Source organism: Crocodylus siamensis, chromosome 8, assembly GCF_052110815.1.
Source record: "Crocodylus siamensis isolate JL-2025a chromosome 8, ASM5211081v1, whole genome shotgun sequence".
Taxonomy (NCBI): Eukaryota; Metazoa; Chordata; order Crocodylia; family Crocodylidae; genus Crocodylus; species Crocodylus siamensis.
In genome coordinates, this window is record NC_143402.1 from 71,718,408 (window position 1) to 71,740,389 (window position 21,982).

Sequence of the window (21,982 nt, forward strand, 5' to 3'; positions counted from 1 at the left end):
CTCTTTTCCCTTCAAAACTAAAGGAGTCAGGGTAAAGGTGGAGAAGAAATTCTGCCCCGTCTCCAAATAGGTTGCACCATGCACTGTCCCCCAGGGGTAAGTTTTGATCTTCAAGCATCTATTGATGCACCTCAAATTTTGTACAACTGACTTCACTGTAGTAAATGAGACTTCTCACAGGTGTAAAGGGAAGCATGAGAGTAAATGTATGTATTCGCAGAAATGATGGGTCCAAACTTCTGTCATTGAAACAAGAGGCCTGGCTGTTCCTAATGTCCCCCCCCAGAACTCCCTCTGCTGTCGCATCCCTGCCCGAGGAGATGGTTCCCTTGAACTCCTCTTCGTTCTTTTTCCGGATCATGACTCAGCTGCATACTTATAGTTTCATAGTTTGTAGGGTCGGAAGGGACCTGAGCAGATCATCAAGTCCGACCCTGTGCCACGGCAGGAAAGAGTACTGGGGTCAAACGACCCCAGCAAGGTGATTGTCTAGCCTTGTCTACTTCTGGCCATGTGGTTTTGCATCCAAACCTTGGTTGACTCAACTCTGATGCACACAATATGCTAATACAATATTGGTTTTCTGCTCCATTACACTGATGCATTCATTAAGGAGGCGACAGATGTGGGGCAACTTGATTTCTCCTGCTTCCCCCAATGCTGCCTGGGCATAAGCACAAAGAAATGAAAGGTGAAGTTTCACAAGAATTAAAAAAAAACCCAAAACCAGATGAGAAATGAATGCGTTTCAAGTTGCTGGTTAGGTTCAGATCATGACTGCGTGATCCTTTGGGTTTGATTCATTTAGAAGCCAGGGTGGAGGAAGCCCTTCCCAACCCAGTTTAAAACCTCTGAGGAGTCTGTCTCCGTCGACCTGCAGCACACGATGTGGTGGGAACCCCCACTCCCATGAGAACCAACTTAGAAAAACAAGTGAGAAGTCCACAGAGTCGGCAGTGCTGCGATAACAGAAGATAAGCGAGATGCCTGAGTCAACGGAGGAGACGTTTCAGAGGTATGTTGAGTTTTACCAGCTCCGCTGGATGACACCCAAATTCTACGGAAACCAGCCAATTGCATGACAAGAAGCCCATTTTCGTGGGGGCCCCCGCTCAGGAAGAGGGCTGTCACCTGAAACGTGTAAAACTTTCCACATGCCCAATCCATCACCTGAGCCCCCCCCCCAGCAAAAATACTTATGGCGAAAGCTGATTTCTTGTCTGGTTTTTAGTGGGCTGAAACTTTTACAGCTCTCCTGATTTCCCAGCTGTTTTGTATGCCTGGGAAGTCACTAGCAGTAGCTGAAAAGTAAAATAAAAACTCTTTCAAGGGAAGGCATACCTGTTGGGAGCCCCTTCCCAGGGAAGGAAGGAGTCACCTTGGGGGCCTCTGTACAATAAATGGATTATTGGACTGGCCTGGGTGTGGTATTGCAAACTGCATGGGCACGGGCACAGGCACGAGCGCTTAGCTGTCCATCTGAAGACAGAATTGCAGAGAAAGAGCAAGGGACCTGAGGCAACGCAGAAGACTGGAATGGGAACATTGATCTGCCCTAAGAAGTGGGAACCAAACCCCTTCCCACTGACGGACATAAGGAAAAATGAAGAGGATGCTACAAAAAGGATTGCCAGGTTAATGGGTAGGGATCCAGAAGCCAAGGGTTCATCTCAGCCACAGCTTTGCTAAACGGCAACGTGGTGTTGTGAGGATAAAATCCAGTGACTTCTGTGAGGCAACACTCATAAAGCGACCTAAGAAGGAATAGAGGGAAAGAGCCTACTTGCTCACGGCCCCAACTCAAGTGGTTCAATGAAGGATGAGGGGTGACCCCTTCTCAAAAACCCTAACTCCTTGGAAAGAGTAGGCTCAGGTTTGGGGGTCTGCGTGCTAACAATAAGGAGGAGGGAAAGCTCTGTCCTGCCTTGTGTAGGAGTCACACCTAGGGGAATCCCGGGTGAGTCAGACAGTGAAGTTGCAGAAATCGTCCGAGGGAAACTTAAAATCGTGAGTCAGAAGTGTCATGAGTTAGAAGAGAGAAAACTAGCGCTGAACGTGAGAAGGATTCTCATCTTCTCTGCACAAAATGATCTGTGCTGGTTGGTAGCTCTGGACTGGTTGATGGTTTTATGAACTAGCCAGCGCAGGTACGTCTGTGCACTGCCGCGCTCTACGAGCTACCTGCAGAGCCACTCAGCGGTGGTCACGCAACCCCAAAGTCTCATTTGGCCACATGTGCACAATGACAGCACAAGCGTGAAGTCTCGGGTGGGTACGGGCTTGTGAAAATGTGAAATTTTATCGGGGGGAGAGGATATTAAATGAGTATGTAGAGATAGAGTGAGGAGCTTTTCGTCGCATGCATCTACCAGCACTTCTTCTGATCTCTCCATCCCAAAGTCATGGGTCTCAGTCTTGTAATGACGCCCTCTAGTCTCTTCTATGCGATCCTTCTTCTTATGCGCAGAGGGCAGAAGACAACTTCACCACTGATGGTGAGCTATATGACACGTCAAATCTCCTTTAGGAGCTGAAGGGGTCACTCACCCATTACTTAGGGCCTTCTGACATGGTCATTTTGGATAGCTCCTGGAGCTCTTAACCTCCGGATTGTCTGTATGTTAACACCTTAAAGCAGTTTGAAGCACTCGATACGCGGCTCCACGTTACACCACTCCAGGGCAGGAGCATCTTTCATCCGCAGGACCCAGCTCCCCTTGCATTAAGGTGCAGCCACTCCCCGCCGATGTGCCGCCCAAGCTGAAGTCCTTCGATATCCCAGGAGCTCTCTCACCCCCGCCTGCAGAGCAGGGATAAAAGCCTGTCCTGGCTCACTAGGCCCCTGGTGCCAACTCACGGCTCCAGCTCCTAGTGCTGCCCCTGCCCGCCAGGCTGCGAGCGGCATGCCACAGCTGTGCAGATGGAGGGTAAGCAGAGAAAGTTTCTAGATGAAGGGTGTGACTGCTCCAAACTCCAAGCTAGCGCTAACACCGATCAACACTGGTGAGGCTCACTGCATACGGTGTTACCAAGCCCTTAGCTCACTTGCCTGGCTGGCCAAAGATTTGGACCGAAACAGCATTTCCTGCAGAGCCAACGGCTCAGCACTTAGGATCCAGAGCACTGTGAAGTCTCTGATTTAGCTGCACCCCTCATTTTGTTACCCACAGAAATAGTTTGCTGTGCTGCAAGTGCCATGTGTTCCTGGGGTAAAAGCAAGAACCCACTGCACGACCAGCTAATAAAGCAAATCCAGCTGATAAAAAATCCACGTTTTAACACCAACGATTTTAAGTTCAATAACCATGAAATGGGGAGGGATGGGTTATTGATAGGTCAAACAGATGCTTCGAGTATTACCAAAGGACTGTGTCTATCTAGATGCTATGCTCAAGTCCAAAAGTTGCCTTATTTCTTGGAGTCCTGCAAATAAGCTGCTTTCCCAGGAGAAGCAGGCTAACTAGGCTTAGTAATTTCAGTCCCTGGAAGGGCCAGAATTACCGGAGAAAATATCAAGCCTTGACAAGTTTACCAGAAAAGCCACAAAAATCCCTGTGAGTTATAAGAAGACAGGTTCCCTTCTATTCCACATGCATTTGGGACAACCTGCCTATAGATTTAAATGCCTACAGGAGAAAGCATTTTGTTCTCATGGAAGCTATTTTGTTTCAATTATGCTCCTAAACTCAACCTTGCTTCTTCCAAGTGTATTTTGGACCATGGCCATTTGGTATCTGTGCTGCAGGAAGCTGTATACAGCAGCTCCCTGCAAAATGTGAGAGCTGGGTCAGACCCCATGGGCTCCTGCACCACTCAGCAAAGCACACAAGAGAAAGAGGCATCTTCCCCCCGTTAGAAGCAAGTGTCCCTAAGAAAGGGCAAGCAGAAGTGCCTCCGGTTGCAGAGAAGCAGCAAGTGTTACCAGGGAAGAGAGAGCGCAGGGAAGCAACACATGCAGAAAGGAACACAGAAGAGCCAACAACTTTGATAGGCTTCATATCCCAATCAGGAGAAACTTCCTGGCTTCATATTTTCCATATAAACACGCTTCACTGGATAAAGTTAATGGTTCCCTGCCTGCAACGCAGAAGGGCTTGATCAGTTCGATTGACGTCACAGCTTGAGTGTTTTAATGAAATGTGCTGAGCTTCCCCCGTTTATATGTTTGACCCTAACCTTTACCAGATGTTCAGCTCACACTCGCACATGCACAGAAAGCGAAGGGCTGTGTTTGTGGAGGCTCAGGCATCGGTGCCCAAGGAAACCCCTGACATTAACTGTGTTGTTTCAGTTGCTCCCCCACACTCGTACAAGTGATGCACGGCAGGCTTTGCCATCAGCCTATGCCGACGAGCACCCATGGCAGAGAGGCCAGATCTGGTTTCTGTATGCTAGAGGTGTCCTGGTCTGTCTCAGCTAAAGCATTCCCCTTCCACTGAGCAGAAGTAAGACCTTCTCTCTCCTGTTCTCCCACCTTCACCGTGAAACAAAGTCTATGAGGAAGCATTATCCCAGAGCAGGACTGGGGTTTAGGAGTCCTGCTCTGTCACAGACTAACTCTGTGACCTTGGGCAAGTCACTTAGGCCTAGAGTCACAAAGATATTTAGGCGTGTGTCTCCTGTCAGAATCAATATGTGGGCTTTATTCGGGGCCTCAGTTTGCAGTCTGCAAAATGGGGACAATATTGTCTATTTAAATTAGATGCTCTTTGGGGCTGGGACTAAATCTTATTACATCTTATCATTGTTCAGGGCTGATCTCAACGGAGCTCTGATCTTGGTGGGCACTTGCAAGTATTACTGAGATACAACATACACTATTATCTATAAACATATCCATATTATGGACCTTATTCTGATCACAGCTGCACAGGTACATATCCAAATCAAATTAACTGAATTCTGAGGCCATTCCTAGTATTTACACAGTCTAAAGCACGTTAGAGTTGGTTCCTACACGAGACGAAACCACTCCGAAATATTTTGTGCACAGGAAAATAACCAACATCCTAGCCTCTGCCAGCAAGCTTTAACAGCAAGAGGAAATTTGATTGTAAAAGTCCTCCTCCACTTTTGACTCTCTCAAAGTTAGGGGAGATCTGCCTTGAGCCCCTTTTTGATCCAGAATCATTGGTGTTAAGGACAAGCCTACGGACCGAGCCCACTTAGTCTGTAGCAAACATTCAGTCATCTGCATGTGCGCATTTTTCTGCAAAGCAACAACTGTGTTGCCTCAGGTTGTGTTGAGCCAAAGGAGAATGTGAAAGTGTTTGGCAAGCCCTCAGCGCTCACATAGCTCAGATAGTTGGGCCTCCTGTGGTTTCACGCCTATTCAGAAATTCAGGTTCCACAAACCACCTAAACCCGACTGCCACGTTATCGTCCAACAGCAAAAACACAGCCCTTTTTGTCCAAACACCTTGCATTTTCCTGACCGCTGGAAACCCAGACAGCGCGGTCCCTTTTTGAATTGTTAATGTCTGGAGGATCTGCTATATGAAGTCGGGTGTGCTCCAAAGCAGTTCTGTATTACCTAGGCCTTGGTATGGCTGGATGTTTTAATGTACCCGTATTTCTCACATACAGCACACCACATTGTAAGACAAACACCCTGTTTAGGAAAGGCAGAATGAAGAAAAAAGAGTTTTCCTTGTAGTAACTGAGCAGCAGCAGCTAAGGGGCCAAGCTGAATTATTGTTCTGCTCCATATGGATTGCGTACAGAATAATTTTGCTTTTGCCCAGCAGAAGCTAAAGCAGCAGAAACTGTTGTGTGCTATAAATGAGGAAATATGGTAACATCTGAATTTCTAGCAGCTGGGGGATATTTTGGGGGTTTTTTTTGTTAAAGGTATGTGTTATATGTGAGAAAATAGGGTAAAATGGCGGCATGTAATACACGGTAGATTGTAGTAAATTTGGGATAATTGCTGATGTGAGTAGATTTATTTAGGGTTAACATAAGTATAACTGACATAAGTATAACGGATAATCAGGCTGGGGTACAGTAGATGAAGTTCTTATGTGTCTGATTAGCTACCTTGGCAGTGCTGTGATTTTCCACTGATATTATTTGCATTGCGATAGCACTTAGGAGTCTTAGTCATGGACCCTACTGGACCAGCACAGAGCAAAAAAGATGAGCCCTGTCCCAAAGCACTTGCCATTCAAACCCGAGATTCAATTTGATGCATCGCAGGTTACAACTCTTCTGAACCAGCCTTTGGTCAAACGTATCCCGCAAAAGCAGCAGGTCTTTATTTTAGGATCACCTTTAGAAAGGGATTTCATTTAATTTCTTTGCAACACTGTTGCGTGCAGAAAGCCCCATTGTCAACCATGCAACTCCAGAGCCACTACAGAGGAGGAGGAAGATGAGTGCTTCATAGCATGGTAGTGGACTGCTCTAGGGTCCTAGGTAGTGAACTTCGCATGCTCTTGAGCGGGCAGCTAGCACGACGCTGTCACACAACACAAAATGGGAAGTCAGTCACTCGAGGCCCAACCCTGCTCCCACTGTCTTCCATAGGAGCAGGAGCAGTCACCCCCGCCCAGCTCCTGAAGCACGATGAAGGATGGGCCAACAAGCAGCGGAGGCTCTCAGCTGCCCAGTCATGATGTCCGGTACGGTACAGTACGGCTCGAGGGGGAAGCGGTAACTTGTGCTGCTGGTGGAAGACCGGGTGTAACAGAGCTTGGCTCCTCCATATCCTCCCACGACCCATTTCCTACCTGCCCTGCCCATCCTTGACACTCCTCTGCTCCTTTCCCAGCACACCCCTTCCTCCCTTTATGCTGCCAGGCACGTTTCCTGTGCAAGGAACCGCGGAGTCAGGGAGCCGAGCAGGCACAGGAGACCCTTGCAAGGAGCAGGTGACTGTTGCGGCACAGATCTCTCCTCCCCGCTCCCCATTCACGCGTGCTGCATAAATGGGGCAAACTGGGGGCTCTGGCGCTGCATCTGGTGTTCCCTGGTTGGCTGATCAACCAGCTGTGACCAATGGCTTCCAGTAGCTAGCAGTGTTTACACAGGCAACTGGTGACTCCCGAGTCTGGGGGGGCACCAGATCACCGATGGAGGGCAGGCCCCCACCGAGCCAGCGGTGAAACCAGAAGTGCACTCCCAGTTTCACGGCTGGTGCTTCCAGGGGGTGCACGGCCAATCTCAGGGGGTGCATGTGCACCCGCGTGTGCCCCCTATGTGTCATCAGTGAGTGTTTAGACCCTGAGGGATAGTCCCCTCCCAATCAAAATCTTTCTAAAAGGAGAGGTAAAATCTGGTTGAGTGCTGGAGTCAATAAAACAAGAGGTAGGCTAAGCTAAAATCCCCAGGTCTAACTCAGGTACCTGGAAATGGCTCTGCTCTTAGTTGCTCTGGGTTTGCACTGACTAAAACCTTGCACCCACACACATTACCTGAGCGCGGCTTGGAGGGAAGGGGGGCTTTAACAGTCCTTTGCATCCGCTCAAGTTTGCATCCCTTATAGTCCTTTGCATCCACTCAAATGGATAGGACGGTAGAGCTTGGTAACATTTGAAGCCCGTCTCAAGAAAACACCTGCAAGCTCCTTCGTGCCAGGGAAGCTCTCGCTGGCTGAATCCAAGAGGTTTAAAACCTTCCCTCCAAACCCGCCGCTTTGGTTTTAGATCATTTGAGTTCAGATAAATTGGAACTGGATCCAAGCTACCCATAGTCTGGGGTTTGGATTTGCAAACGCAGAGCTCAGCTGACGAGGCTTTGCAAACCCCCAATTCATATCCTTCTTGGCCCGAGCAAAAGTGAGTCATTCCTTAACATGCAAGAAAACCACTGAACTAAACAACCACAAGTGCAGAGAGAGTTGTGTAAAACTTCGTAAAGGCTTCAACACACAAGGGTGGCCTTTTCCAGCAGAACAGACAGTAGCAATGGTTGGGAGGCAATTAACCATTGGGAAGTAAGGTTTCCCTTCCGTAATTCAACACCTATAAATTAAAATAGTTAAATGTAGGGCAACATAAGCTTAATGTGGGTGCTAGATAATGTGGGTAATTTCTCTTGGGTTTGGAAATGCTCCTTGACAGCTTTCATCTGGTGCTGCAATGCCGCAGACATGGTAAACTGTCACAGGGCTCAGCATGGGGCGCTCCTCAAACTGCAAGCCAGGAGGCTGGGTCAGGACACTGCTTCAGGAAGACTAATTAGCACCACTGAGTGACAATGCTCTACCTTGCCCTGCACTAATTAGCCCAAGCAAAGCACTGCACAGAGACAGCTGCAGTGCTCCGGTTTAATAGGCAGCCTGCACAGGGCAATCCAGTGTGCCTGAGGGTACCACAGCTTGGGATGGCTAATTTACCACCCAGACATGGCCTCAGATGCGCTCCCTTTCTGCTTTGAATTGGCTGGGGGAAAGCTGTTGAAGTGGATGAAGTGAAACAGAAACCCCCCCGCCCTTTTTTTTTCCTGAAACCAGTGTGCAGACGCACAACAGGGCTATTCTGCTTTAAATTCACACCCTATATAAATTCTGAGTAGCTCACATGTTTAGACAAGCCTTTGCCATCAATTATGCTCTCAGAACCACAGCTGTTTCTCGGCCCTTCAGAATTACAAAGGAAATTGCCCTCCAGCCGCATCTGAAAGTCAGAGCCCACTATCTCTTCCCGGTAAACACGCTGACATTTGTCATATGGAATAAATTAAGCAGAGTTTTGCAAGCCTACCTTCCACCCACATAGCACGAACTCTCTGGCTTGACCTTACAAAACACTGTACAGTGGGCAGGATGTTTTAGGAAGGATGATATACACCACAGGCTAGGGGAGGTCAGTATTTTATGCAGGTCAACGGTCATTTTGTTGTACAACGCGAGGCGTGCTCTCCAAGGAGTGGCTGCAGAACAAGCTAGAAATACAAGGACTTTCCTCCAAGGGGTGGTGGTGGGAAATGTCACCTTGATGACGTAAACTGAAGGTCAGGGTCATAGGGCCAGCTCCTTCAAGGGGGGTAACTTGTCATAACTTCTTGGCTCACAAACCACTGGATGTGGAGTTGTGCCATTAGCTCAGGTGGGTCACAGGATGCTCTCAAGACCCCCCCCACCATTGATCTCCAGCTCACCGATGCCGGGACCTTGCACCGCCGCTGTGAGGATGAGGCCGTTCATTCCAACCGGTTGAAAAGAGTTTGGGAGCAGGGGTAGGTTTTTTCTGCAGAACGCCATCTGCGCAGACAGCTTGCGATGAATGATACACACATTGTGCAGATCAAAACAGATCAGGAGAACTTCTGCATTACGCTTTGCAGGGCCAGCTGATGGATGAGGTGCAAGTGAGGGAGGCACGCTCGTTCAAAAAAGGAAGAAGGCTGCCCCGAGCGGGTCTAGAACTGTTCTTGCCTTGAAAGGCAGAATTGATCTGGAATTAAATTGGGGTAAGTGGGCACTTTTTTAAACCAAAGGGGAAAATATGCCACTGCCTGGCTTCTAAAGGAGGCTGATCTTCTCAAACAAATGGCATTAACTGAGTAGCCCTTTTTAGGAGCGAATATTAACCCTATTACTCTAGAAGCAGTTTTTTCCCACCTGTTGTGAGGGCAGTGCTTCAGGAAGGCTAATTAGCACCGCAGCGTGACACCCACAGCATGCAAATGAATGCAGAAAATGGGAGGGGGGAAAAAAGTCAAATACCCAGAGTCCTGTATGCGAAACACAGGTTGGACAAAAGGCTGTCACTTGGGTTTTTTTGCCTCAAGATTTCATCCAGCAACAAGGAAATGTGCAATTCAGAACAAGCTACCTAAACGGAGAGCATTAAGGCATTTGAACCAGCTCGCGAGTTGGACAGTGCCTGGCCTGTGGTTCAGCAAAGCATATAGGTGCCCTTTTAAATCCTATTGAGATAAAGCTAATGTGCAACTCAGGCTTTGCTGGACAGAGCCCTAAATGCCCAGGAAAGGTCAAACCGTACTTACACATGATTTTTAAACCTGAAAGCTTGCTCAGAATTTTTTCCCCGACTATTTAAGTTGGTCTAATAAAAGATATCAGATTTACCCAAAGAACCTTGTCTCCTTATACACATGGCATTTAAAATACATGCCTCCATTGTAACATTACCCCTTGTTGTTGCGAGCGGGCCCATTAACGCAAGTGGTTCTTATAGCAGGAAATCCTGCATCTGAACACCAAGATGTTAATATAATTACACCCAGAAAAAGAACCAGCAGGTTCTTTAAACTCCCTGCTGAAGATACGGATAGTACGACTCATAGGCCCCACTCATTACCTCACTCATTCTCAGGTTCCAGTAATAAATCTTTTTGCCCTGAGCCGGAGAGGCATTAAACACCTCCAATAATGACCGACTCCCCAAACCTGGACTTACGCTCAGGAAGATATGGCTAGCAAGTGTTATTTTCTGTTCCGAAACATGTCTTAAAATTAATTACAACTGTTGACATCACAGATAATATTCTCAGATACAAGATAGTGGCAAATATGGTGGGACTAGAGCAGACAAGAGGAAATAACACTAAGAGGAGGTAGATTTCATACAGCACTTTCAATCAGGAAATCGACCCAAAGGTGCTGGCCGTGCAAACCAGGGTATGTGCTCCATAATCCATGGGATGGTGACAAAGTCTTGTCTGGCAGTGGACAAGAGGCCCTTTCCAGCCCAATGATTGATCTCGAAGTGCTTTGTGTAGGAAACAAAATTATCCATTTTTCCTATTTTAGACATGGCCAAATTGAGACACAAAGATGTGAAAGCATGTGCCCGAGGGTTGAACTGGGAACAGATCTATTTTGAATCTACCCTTTGCTAGACCAGGCTGTCTGCCATAGCATCCAGACAGAAGTCACAGTGGAGGACTATACTGGAGCTGGTTTTCTTAAAAGCCAGTTAGGAGACTTAGCTGCACAACTCCTCCTGACATCATGTGGCCAAATTCCCTACTCAGCTGTAAGGACCTGTTTTGTTTTACTGATACTAGTTCATCCCATTTGGCCTAGCTTTGCTCTGCTTATTGGCAATAGTTTGCTCCATTTCTCTTATTCTCTTGGTCAACCACATTTCTTTATATGATGTTTGGTTTTGAAAGTAAAAGGGATGGGATCTGTGTAGGTCAGGCTTTCCCAAGGTGCTGAGTGTTGTTTGTAGAGTTAGCTATTAGAAGCAGAGCTGGAGACAGGATCTGCACATTTGAAAACCCAACTCTTGCCACTTATCACCTAAAAGCTGCTTGTTTTAACCTCCACTGACAACAGGAAAAGGTAGACGGACTGGGGGTGAAATCCTAGCCCTACTGAAATAACAGAATTGTTTCCATTGGCTTTCATGGCTCCTGGATTTCCCTCTTCCCTACTTGGCACTGGCAGGTCTACCCTAGAAAAGGTTTGCCGATCTAGCTACATCAGCAATCCCTACTAGCATAGACTGAGCTATCTCTATTTTAGGGGCATGTTATCTCCATAGAAAGACCTCAGTACTACGAGCAGGGCTTCGCTTTTAACCATCACGCTGCCTCCTATGAGCAAGAGAAGTGATAGCACTCGAAGCTCTTCTGCTACCCAACTACGTGGGCCATCCCCGATGGACAAGGCAACCCTGGCAGAAGTCTAGAGACTTTGAGCACAGTACAGCTCCTCCAAGTTCCCCAAGAAGAACAAGGTGCACTAACTACAAGACTCTTGTGCTAGTATAATTATGTCTACAGTTAGGCTTTAACATGTATAGTCAGGTCCCTAATGCGCACAGAAGTTCCCAGTGCAGTCCTTGCTTAAATAGTAAATCTGCTCCCAACCTGAGCAGCTTGGGTGGACACTTGAAAAACTCTCTGGCAATGAGACAAAGAAAGATTTCTCCTTCCTCTAGTCATGAACAAGAGCAGACATGCTCTGTGGCTGATTATGTCAGGGAGACAATGTCTTTGCACCACCCCCTTACTCCTGGGGGGGATAAAGCCTGGAGGTCCTACATCCCTTCCTAGCCTCTGAGGAGTGCTAGTACAGACAGTTCCCGTGAAGCAGAGGATCAGTGGTGCTCTGAGGCTTGTGACTGCCCTGAGAGAAAGGAAGTGCTGCAAGTTACAGATACTGAAGAGTTCGGGGTCCCAAAAGGAGACTAGAGCACATGGTAGCAGAGACTTAACACATTAAGGGGCTCCCAGCAAGAAAAGGATTCGCCGCATCTTTGTTAAAGCCCTTGAAATGTGCAGTTTCTCTGTTCACTTTAGTCTCCCAGCTCAATGACCAACGTTTTTAGTATATATTACACAAGGGACAGGTTTTCCAATGGAAATGATAAAAATCTTCCCTTTCTGTTAGAGAATGAAATGCTGTTAGCCTGAAAGGGGGCTCTTGACAACTTCAATCATGGCATAATCGAATGCAATCCAGCGTGCTGTCTCTTGTGGATTGGAAAAGATAGCTCAAGTGCGGCTTTTTATGAGACAGCCGGAGAGTGGCAGAAGTGCAATCAGCCAGAAGAGCCTCTGCTTCAAATGTCGCAATCAGCCACACTGCGCAGCTTCAGTAGTGGCTCATTTGGAGTCCCAATTGCTTAGCAGCATAGTTAGCATTTCCTGATTTATTTATTTCCCCCAGACCTAAAATACTTAAAGCTGTAATTTGGGGGGGGGGGGGACATTAAAAAAAAAAAAAGACAAAATCACAAATGAGATTGCTCTTTCAATTAAAAATCAGCTCTTTTTACAGCACAGTCTCCACATAGCGCTTGGATCTAATTGCAGCAAGGAACTGTCTCAAGTGAGGGAAAGTGGAGCCAGCTAACCAAGCAGCATAATAATCACTTTTTTTTTTTCTGTTTACACAACTGGGCATGGAAGACTGGCAAGTCTGATCTATAGCCTCAGCTTTTTTTTTTTAAGAGCCTGTGCTGTCTCTTAGCAGTTGTCAAAAACAATACAGCTAAGAACATTCACCGCGGGGGGAGAGGGGGGGAGTTTATTAGGAAAATTAATCAGAGTAAATAAAATCTCTTGCAAGAAAACACATTCATCATTTTGCTGTCCCCAATGAGAAATTAAAGTCCCTTTTCTTTCTTACAAGAGCCTTCTTAGTTACCATGTTTATTTTACTGACATCATGAAGCCAGGCACTCGGCAAGCCGATGACTTATTGTAAGGAAAGGGTCTTGCTAAAGATTTCGTTCAAGTCCATCCACCGTGGGTTGCAACTGAATGCCGAGGCCCTCAGCTTAACTTGTTGTATCACTTACAAATTCAAGTGCCTTCTTGCACGCTCAGAAGCGTGCAGACGAGTGCCTGATGGTATTACCCACCGAAAGCAAGTTAGGTGGACGCCTGGCTTTAGCTGTATTGCACCAGCCCAGAGAGCATTCCTTTTATCCCAGTACTTACTCCGGGTTGGTAGTACAATGTCTTACCAGCTGAAGTTATCTCAAGCATATCCTTTCCTAGGCCAGACCTCCTTGTCTAGTACAGGGGCAGACAAACATACTGGAGGATGGTTTAAAGCCGATCAGGAGATTGAGCCACGCAACTCGTCTTGACTTAAGGAGAATCTCCTGGTCAAATCCCTTAGTCAACTACCAGTATTTCTCTCGTAAAGGGAATTGCAAAGAATTGGTTTTCTTTTCCTTTTTTTGACAATTTGGCCTAGCCTGGCTTTGGAAGCAAGCTTCCCTACTTTGAACATACTGCCTTGACTCAAGGTCAAGCCTAGTGATCCAAAAGTGGCTGCCTCTGTTTTGCCAAAATCTGTGAGACTTTTACCGGAGGTTGCAGCCAGAGCGAGGCTGACCGAATGTCGTATAAGTAAGGTGTGTGTGTTTCAGTCCATCGTCGTCCTGGCTCTAAAATCATTTCTAAATGACTTCATGAACAACTTTAAGCATACTCCTAAGGCACGGTCTACTACTAAATTACTTTAGGTACGTTCTTAATTACTTTGCTAAACCAAACCTCTTATTTCCTAGCCTACAAATCTTCTGTAAAGTCTGTTGAGATCACTGGGCACTCAACCAGCAATCTGTATGGGTTTTTGGACCAGGCCACATATATCTCAGTTGTAATGCTATAGCCCTGCTGGAGTCTGGGGGGTTCCAGCAGTACAAGTGAAAGCAAAATTTGGCAAGACATGTCGATCCAGTTTTCTTGACTGTTTTCAGTTTTTCCTGGAAAACTAATGCAGCAGAGGCACTGGTGCTTCTGCTCTGCAATGTTTTGAAGCTCTTGGCTGCCTGAAGCACTTGGAGCTCAGTGTGTCCTGCCATCACGAGATTAAAGGCTCATCTTTCCGACTTAGCTTCTCCTGCTAATCAGGATAATAATGGTGTGCTAGCTTTTCATGTGATTTAGTCTGTAACGTGGTTTGCGGCGCCCCACATGTCGCCCAGTGCAAGCACTGTCTCATACAGTGATGATCTCTTGGATGTGGTTGGTGTGATTCATTGTGACTCTCGGGCTTTAATCACTCCAGCTCAGCCACCACTGACTAAGGGTCCTCTGCCGACTTCCATCATTTGGCATTTTTGACAATGAGCTCATCGTTATTCAGGAGAGCTCTGTGTTGCTGGGTCCATAAAGGAGAGGACTTTGACTTCCTTAGGGATTGCCCCTCAGACGGAGCATCTTCATGATCCTACATGGAGCACAACAAACTCTGACAGGGGTACGAGGCTTTACTATACATCTTGTTTAGTCAGGGAGAAAAATGTAGATCAATGGGGCCTTTAAACCCTCACTCCTATTTAATTATCCACCCTGCGTATATAAGGCCGAGCAGTGAAGCAGCCTGAATTTCCAGTATGTAGGTAAGAGGTCTGTAGAAGAAGCTTGCAGATCTTTCTTGGCAGACTCGGACCCAGCTTCCCCAGCCTGAGACCCCCGAAGTCACTTCCATTTGGGGTGCTGAAATTAATGGCTTCCTTAAACTTTCTTCAGAGGAACGAGTCCTGATCGAGGCCAGCACGGGAGAGATTACAGGCCCCTTCTCCTCTAACATTGGTCAAACAGCAAGCAAACATTTTTTTTCCGCAAAGCAGGCTGTTGGGAGCTGAAAAAAATACAACTTGCTTTACTGCGTTTTGGCAGATGCATTCTCTCTAGAGAGTTAGAGAAAAAGCAGGGCAGTCAAGGTTAGGGCCCTTGCCGCCGTATATCATGTGTGCACTTTCTCATCTGGTTATGTTACGACGCATCAGCCTCTGGTGTGCGACACGCCTCAGCCTTAATTCTTCCGACGCGGGCATTTTCCAGACTGTTGGCCAAGACAAGAGTTTAGAAGGGGGCACGCATGTAAAAAAAGAGCATTGCGTTGCATGTCTGGCTGTTGTTGAGTTCACATGGCCTGCTAAGCACCGATTTCAGCGTCAGTCTGCAGAACAGTAATAGACCCAGAAAGGAGATGAGTAGGGTAAAAAGCTAGAGAGCAGAGTGACCCAGATCTGAGGGTTTCTCTTGGACTTTGAGCGTGCTGGCTGTTTGGGGTTTCATGCATGTGGCGCGCACAAGCGCACACACCTACCCTGTAATTTGTAACCCATTCATACGCATGCGGTAGGAAGAGCAGGGCCACCTCTTTCCCTGCTTATTCAGAGGATAGAGGAGCTCCAAGGAAAGTTCTCGAAAAGTCAGTTCAGTTTAGTACCGGTGATTTATGGCTGTTAATGCAACAGATCCTGTCCAAACGCTCTGGCATTGCTCAGGAGCCAGCATCCAACTAGCAGAGCAGGCTGAGGTCAAGGGAGTTAAATGACAAGCCTACTTGACTGGAAAACCGAAGGAAAGGCCAGATGAATTGCAATCCTTAGGGCCAAGCTAAGTGGTTGCAGGCTGTGTCTTTTGCCCTTCCTGCCAGAATGAAGTCCTGCTTTTTGGAGGGGTTTCTCCCAACACACATACTCCTTGTCTTTACTCAGTCATGTGTGGCCATGCACACTATGTATCATACAGGAGGGGCAGGGGAAGTGGATGGATATCATTAGCCATGGGTATACACTGTAAAACCGGGGTCTGGTTTATATCCCTCTCACCACAGAAGTGACGCAATCCACAGAGCCTTATTTCAGCCTTTGAGACCAAGAAGATTCAGCTGTGCAAGTTGATGTCTGGACATCACTTTCCCAAAGGTTGGGGGGTTTCAGAGCTAAAAGGTGGATTCAAGCCCATTGCTGGTTGCTGTCCGGTCCCACCTCAGTCACCCTCTCATTCTCGCCTGATTTGTCTCTTAGCTGATTAACAGATCAGTAGTGCTAGAGAAGGTCGGAAGAACGTCAGCTGGAAATGTCCGTGTCCCACTGAGAGCTGGTGAAGCTGAGTGACATGCACATGTGTACAGCGCTCCCCTACCCGTCGTAGAGTCTTTGATGGGTCTTGAAATTCAAGGATCCCCCTGATGAGCAGGGGTTTGCCTTCAGAAAGTGCCAGGTTTCATAATGCAGCAGGCGTCCCGAATGACTTTCCATGGGCGAATTCAGCCCTGTGTCTCAGCAGGACGTAAGAGTACCAGCCCGATCACCGGCTGGTAGAAACCTCAGGGGTAGATGCTCTCCAACAACAATCTCAGTTATTGCCTCAGTGTCTGGCATGAAGTGTAGCATCCCACAGTGCATGACTGCACTAATAGGACATGCTCGTCATGGGAGTGCACAGCTCTGCGTCAGAAAGAAACATTGCCATGGGATATGACTCATTTGAATTAGCACCGTCAACTGGGAGACTCTGGCTTGAATAAACCTTTCTTCTGTAGCCCAAATAAAAATCATGATTTGAGACTGCTCAGTGTTAAATGGATCAGATGAGCTAATAATTTCTTTCTCAGTTTCAATTTATTTGAGTGCTAAATGGGTATTTTTCCATATGCTCCAGGAACCCTTGATGTGACTTAAGAATCTGAATACAGTCATTTGCGATAACACACTGTGAATCTCTTCCCCCCGAACCATCTTCTCTGGGTACCATCTCCCCATACCCAATGATAGCAATACTATTTTACTTTGTATTTTTTATGTCAGACTTCTTTATGTCATTACTGAATATGTATATAAAAGGCCAAAAAGTTAAGAAATAATACGGGTTGGAGAAAGATAATGAGCTGGTACAAGCCCAACAGGGAAAAGTCCTCGTTCTAGACTTCCCAGTGGGGAGCTGGAGAAAGCAGAAGTGCAGTGACTGGGATGAACCTAAGTGTCCCAGTGAGCACTGCTGGTTGTAAATCTAGTACTCGTGTAGCTGCCAACTTGCAAACCCCAGCTGTGGCTGCTGAATGCTAGAGTCATACCCCTAACATAGCTCTTTTGAAACAATGGGTCCCATGGCTTGGGTGCTAATCTCATCGATGCCAGTATAATGCAGGGATGAATCCACCTGGGAAATGATCTTACCCTCCTGTTAATCAGGTTCAAACTGTTTTGCCACCATCATCCAAGAAAACCTGCACCAAACTGGTGTGGGGAAAAGAGGAGTTGTGCGCTAGGAGACCGGGCCTTTTCTTGCCCCTGCTATTGGCATTGTGTGATCTTGGCGTCCTCATTCTCCTATGCCTCTGTTTCTCTCTGCAACCAAAACCGCACTATATTTACCTGCCACCTGGGATATTATGGAGCTAGAACCTGATTCAGCCACATCTGTCATGAGCACTTGCTCAGGTGAGTTGTCTGGTAAGTTGAGCACCATTGGCAGTGAATATGTTCACTAGGGCTGTGTGAAGCGTTGGGCGCTGATTCAATTTGGAGGAGATTCGGCCCGATTCAGTGGCCGAATCTCCAAATCTGAATGCAATCCGGGGACCAATAGAAAGGACTGAATCGATTCGAAGCTCTCCAAATCTTCAGAAGAGATTCGGAGAGCTTCGGTGATTCGGGCAGTCCCCGGTGGCTGCAGCAGGGAGCTGGAGTTGACTCCGAGCTGGTAAGCACTAGGGGTGGAGGATTGGGGGCTGGGGGAGGGGACCATGCGGGGACCTCTGCTAGCCCCCATCCACTGCCCACTCCCCCAGCCCCCCATGGCTGCCCTGCTCACCCCAGCTCCCGGTGCTTTAAAAAAATGTCCCCACTTACTGGCTGCTGCTGGGGGGGGTGACACCCGCTGCCCCCACTGCCCCATGCTGCATGAGGCACCTGACCCCCCTGCTCCCCCATTGCTGCCTCGCCCGCCCCAGGACTCTCCAGCTCTTGCAGCAGCCTTGGGGTTTCAGGGGGCTCATACAGAGCCCCCCACATGGCGCAGGGTAGCGAGGGACAGCGGGGATCGCCCCCCCTCCCCCCACTAGGCAGGAACTGGTGAGTTTGGGGGGTTTTTTGGGTTTTTTTTTTTCCTTAAAGGGCCAGGGCTCGGGGGTCAGGGGGCTCATGGCAGAGCCCCCCATGCAGCGTAGGGCAGTGGGGGGCAGCAGGGATTGCCCCCCCCCCACCCAGCAGCACCCGCTGAGCTGGGGCATTTTTTTCCCAGGTGCCGGGAGCCGGGGCGGGCAGGGCGGGCAGTGCCGGGCTGGCGGGATGGGCCTGGCTGATTCAGAGATTTGGCAGCAGCCAAATTGATTCAGGAGAATAATTCGAATCACCGGATCGAATCACTGTCCCCCGAATCGGCCGAGTCCGAATCCAAAGTGAATACCAGCCGCTTCGCACAGACCAGCAGCACAAGGTGCACTTCGTTCTGGAGTTGTAACAGGGAAACAGTCAATAAAACTCTGTGTTGCTCTCCATTACCTTAGCTTCCCTTTCTGTTTCTCCCATCGCCTCGTGAACCGTTTGGCAGCAGTTTGAAACTCTGGCAGACAGGAAACAAAAGCATCTAACAGGTGTCAGGCTTAGAAACCTCACTGAAGCCTCTCCAAGTAGCAATAGCTGGGTCGAAGCCACGGCTGGGAGAGCCAGTGACGGCAGAGAGCTAGCAGCAAGGCCACGCCTGATTTTTCCTAGCTGCAAACACAATAGAGGCTTTGTTGAATGTTTGCATTGAAACAGAGGCTAAAATGTATTTGCAAAGAAGACCGGTTCTCTCTCTATCAGCAGTATGGTCACGGCCCCTTTACCGCAGCATCTGAACAGCCCACAGGCTGCTCTCAGTTATGGAGATGAAAGACTTGCCCCTATCACCCAGGTCCTCCAAGGAGAGGCAGTGACTTGAATTCATTTTTGCCCCCCAAGTCCTAACAACTGGATTGTCCTTCCTGGTCTGATTCCAGGTATGTCTACATCCGCAGGCTACTTTACATGGCTGAGGTTAATTTACCCTGGCCTATGATGAGCTCTGCACTGCTATAGCTAAAAAGGCAACCAGTAAAGTTGTCTCGAGTATCTGTGCTTTCACTTCTCTGACTGTGAACATACTCTGGCTGTGTTGCATACATATAATGGAGGACAGAGTCTGGTCCTAACGTTACAGTGCCGAGAGCAATGCTGCTGAGTGTGTATTAGCCAAAAAAGAATCCATCTCCTTTTCCTAGAGTTATGGCCAATCTGCAAAACAAACAGGATGAAAATGCGCAGCACTAGCAGTTAGTTTTGATCCCGAAAGTAGAAAGATCATGTTCCCAGTTCCCTAACTGGGCAGGTCTGATGGGGAAGAAGGTGCCAATTTTATAGAGCCCCTTTTCATGGCAGAGCAGCTCTTTAAACATATGGCCTTTGCTGTTTTACTAGGAAGAGCTGTATAATTCCTACTCCGATTTGCTGTTATGGCAAGGTGGGGGATGCAATCTGCTTCGTTCTCAGCTTGGAACATACGCCTTGGGAGGGTTTAAGCTTTTAAGCTTAAAAATGAGTTCCTGCTGTTCTGTTTCCTTTCTTTGCAGCATGTGTTGCACAGCTGGGACAGAGGCTGGAGCGATTACAAAAGCTGGGGAGGAAATTAAGGGTACGGCGGCGCTGTCTGCATAACCTTCGCCTGTTTGCCTCGATGATTTTCTAGATCAGCGGTCTCCTTCTAAAACAAACTCTGCTTCTTTACTAACCCTTCCTCTCCCTCCAAGGAACTGCACTGGAAAGCCTTTCCTTTGGCTGAGTATTTATATTATGGTAGGACCCAAAGACCCCGGTTTGGCCAGGTTTCCATCACACAGACGGGGCAGAAAAATAATCTGCGCTCCGAAGGGTTTACAGTGTAAAGATCATAGGGGATGAGGATGCAGCATCCAGATGAGTGTGGTGAAGATTTGGCACAGCTTCCTCAGTTACATGCATTAGATCACACTCCCCACCCAATGCTGGGAACAAAACCCAAGCACTCTGCCTCCCAGCCCTTCCTTTGGTGCTTTCCCAGGCTCGCAGACCCCTCAGCATGAGGGGGGCAGCTCCTCCATCCTGCTGCTCCTAGTTGCCCTGCTCCCGGTTCTCACACGCATCGCCAAGGCTGAAGTCACCCACGATGCAAACACCAGCTGCTGCTCTGACGCTACCAACCTCGATTGCACTTGGCGCCGATTAATTCTGTTCGGAAGGCCTGGCGTTCAGCAATTGTCGCAATGTCACCTAAACTGGAGTAATTAAAAACCAGTGCCTGCCCATTCATACTAATGAACAACTTTCCTGCAAGACAGGCCAGTGCCAGAGACTCCATGAAGTTCACCTGGGGTTTCACTATTTGCATTGCTCTTTTTTACAGCCCATGGTGGGCTGTTGTGTGCAATCTTGCGGGAGACAAAAGCCCCAGCTAGCCACCTCATGACTCACCTTATAAAATGATCTCAGGATTGTCTCATTTCAATGCTTTCTATTGAGAAATAACCAGGCCCAATTTAGGCAGCCTCGTGGCTTTGTGTTTCACGTGTGCTGACAAGATGTTTTGAAGTCTTCGGCTGTGGGACATTTATGCACAAAATATTATCAGCATTAACAACATCACTATGCTGTGCCTGGTTCCTGCGATCAGAGACGTGATGAAGAATGTCTTGCATGCAAAAGTTTGTCTACTTTTATCCTAATTACAGAGTTGGGCCAGTAAAAGCTGTCCGCCTACGAAATCCTTGCCTCTCACACTATAAATAAGTCACTTTACACAAAGATCCAGAAATAGTAAAACGAACACATACCTGCCTCGTGGAATACCACCAGTACTTAGGATGACCAATCTCCTGCAAAACCTCTGAGAACAGTGGGAGTGTTTTTAAGCAAATGTTAGACCTACTCCATGCTGCAACGGATGCCAGTGCAACTCTGTTATGTATTCCTACAGTATTATTGGTGAAATGTACCCCACACACCAGCGGAAAGTCTGTACACTTTATCCTCCTTAAAACCTCAAAATTGGACTTGCCTGGCTCATAAATGAAGAATACAACTGTTGCTGATTTTCCCCTTCTGCTCTGGCTATTTCTTTTGCCACTTTTGTAGATTTTCATGACTCTACCCTTGCGCGTGAAGCTTTTGTGAGAATAAAGACTGAATAAAAAACCAAATGTACAGCTCCACTGGGCCTGACTTCACCAAATGTGAATTCAGCTTACCTTTAGGTTTAGACAGGATCCTACCTTTAGCAGCGTGTTAGACTAATGACCTCCTGAGGGCCCTCCTTTTCTATCTTTTATATTATTCCTGCACATGGATGTTTTTGCTTAATGAGATTACTACTCATGTCTGATACCCCGTATATATAAGAGTATGTCTATAGTGATGGAAATTAATTCACCTCTTTACTGAGTCTAACATTTTCTCTGCCCCAAAGAGCTGAGCTAGGTGCTAATGCATTTATTCATCTTGTGAAACAGGAGCCTTGTGAATAGCCTGTGTGTTGTCCTACTGGAATCAAAGAAAGTACTGCTGGAGTAGCATTATTCAGCATTAGTAAGGACGTCAGAGTCCAGAATTCAATAAGACAATATGCAGCAGGACATCTCAGATGGGGATTATTAATGATGAGAAGAACGTATTTAGAGGGACAAGGGACTTGGCAGAGAAAGGCAGGGAAACTGTTCCAGCCAAAGTGTGGGAAGACAAAGGAAAAAGGAGATGAATTAAGAGGATCAAAGGGGCCAAGAGAAGTCAAAGAGGACAAGGGAACAGAAATGCAGGTA

The 21,982-nt window shown here is 47.5% G+C and overlaps 1 protein-coding gene across 1 annotated transcript in view; it reads right to left on the reverse strand.

The window, feature by feature from the left end:
* The window catches only part of SMIM36 (small integral membrane protein 36), a 36,381-nt gene extending 15,263 nt beyond the window's left edge, over positions 1-21,118 (reverse strand). The window contains exon 1 of the mRNA XM_090060030.1: positions 21,002-21,118. The gene's annotated coding sequence lies outside the window, so the exon portion shown is untranslated. The remainder of the gene's footprint in view (positions 1-21,001) is intronic.
* Positions 21,119-21,982: the final 864 nt, after the last annotated feature.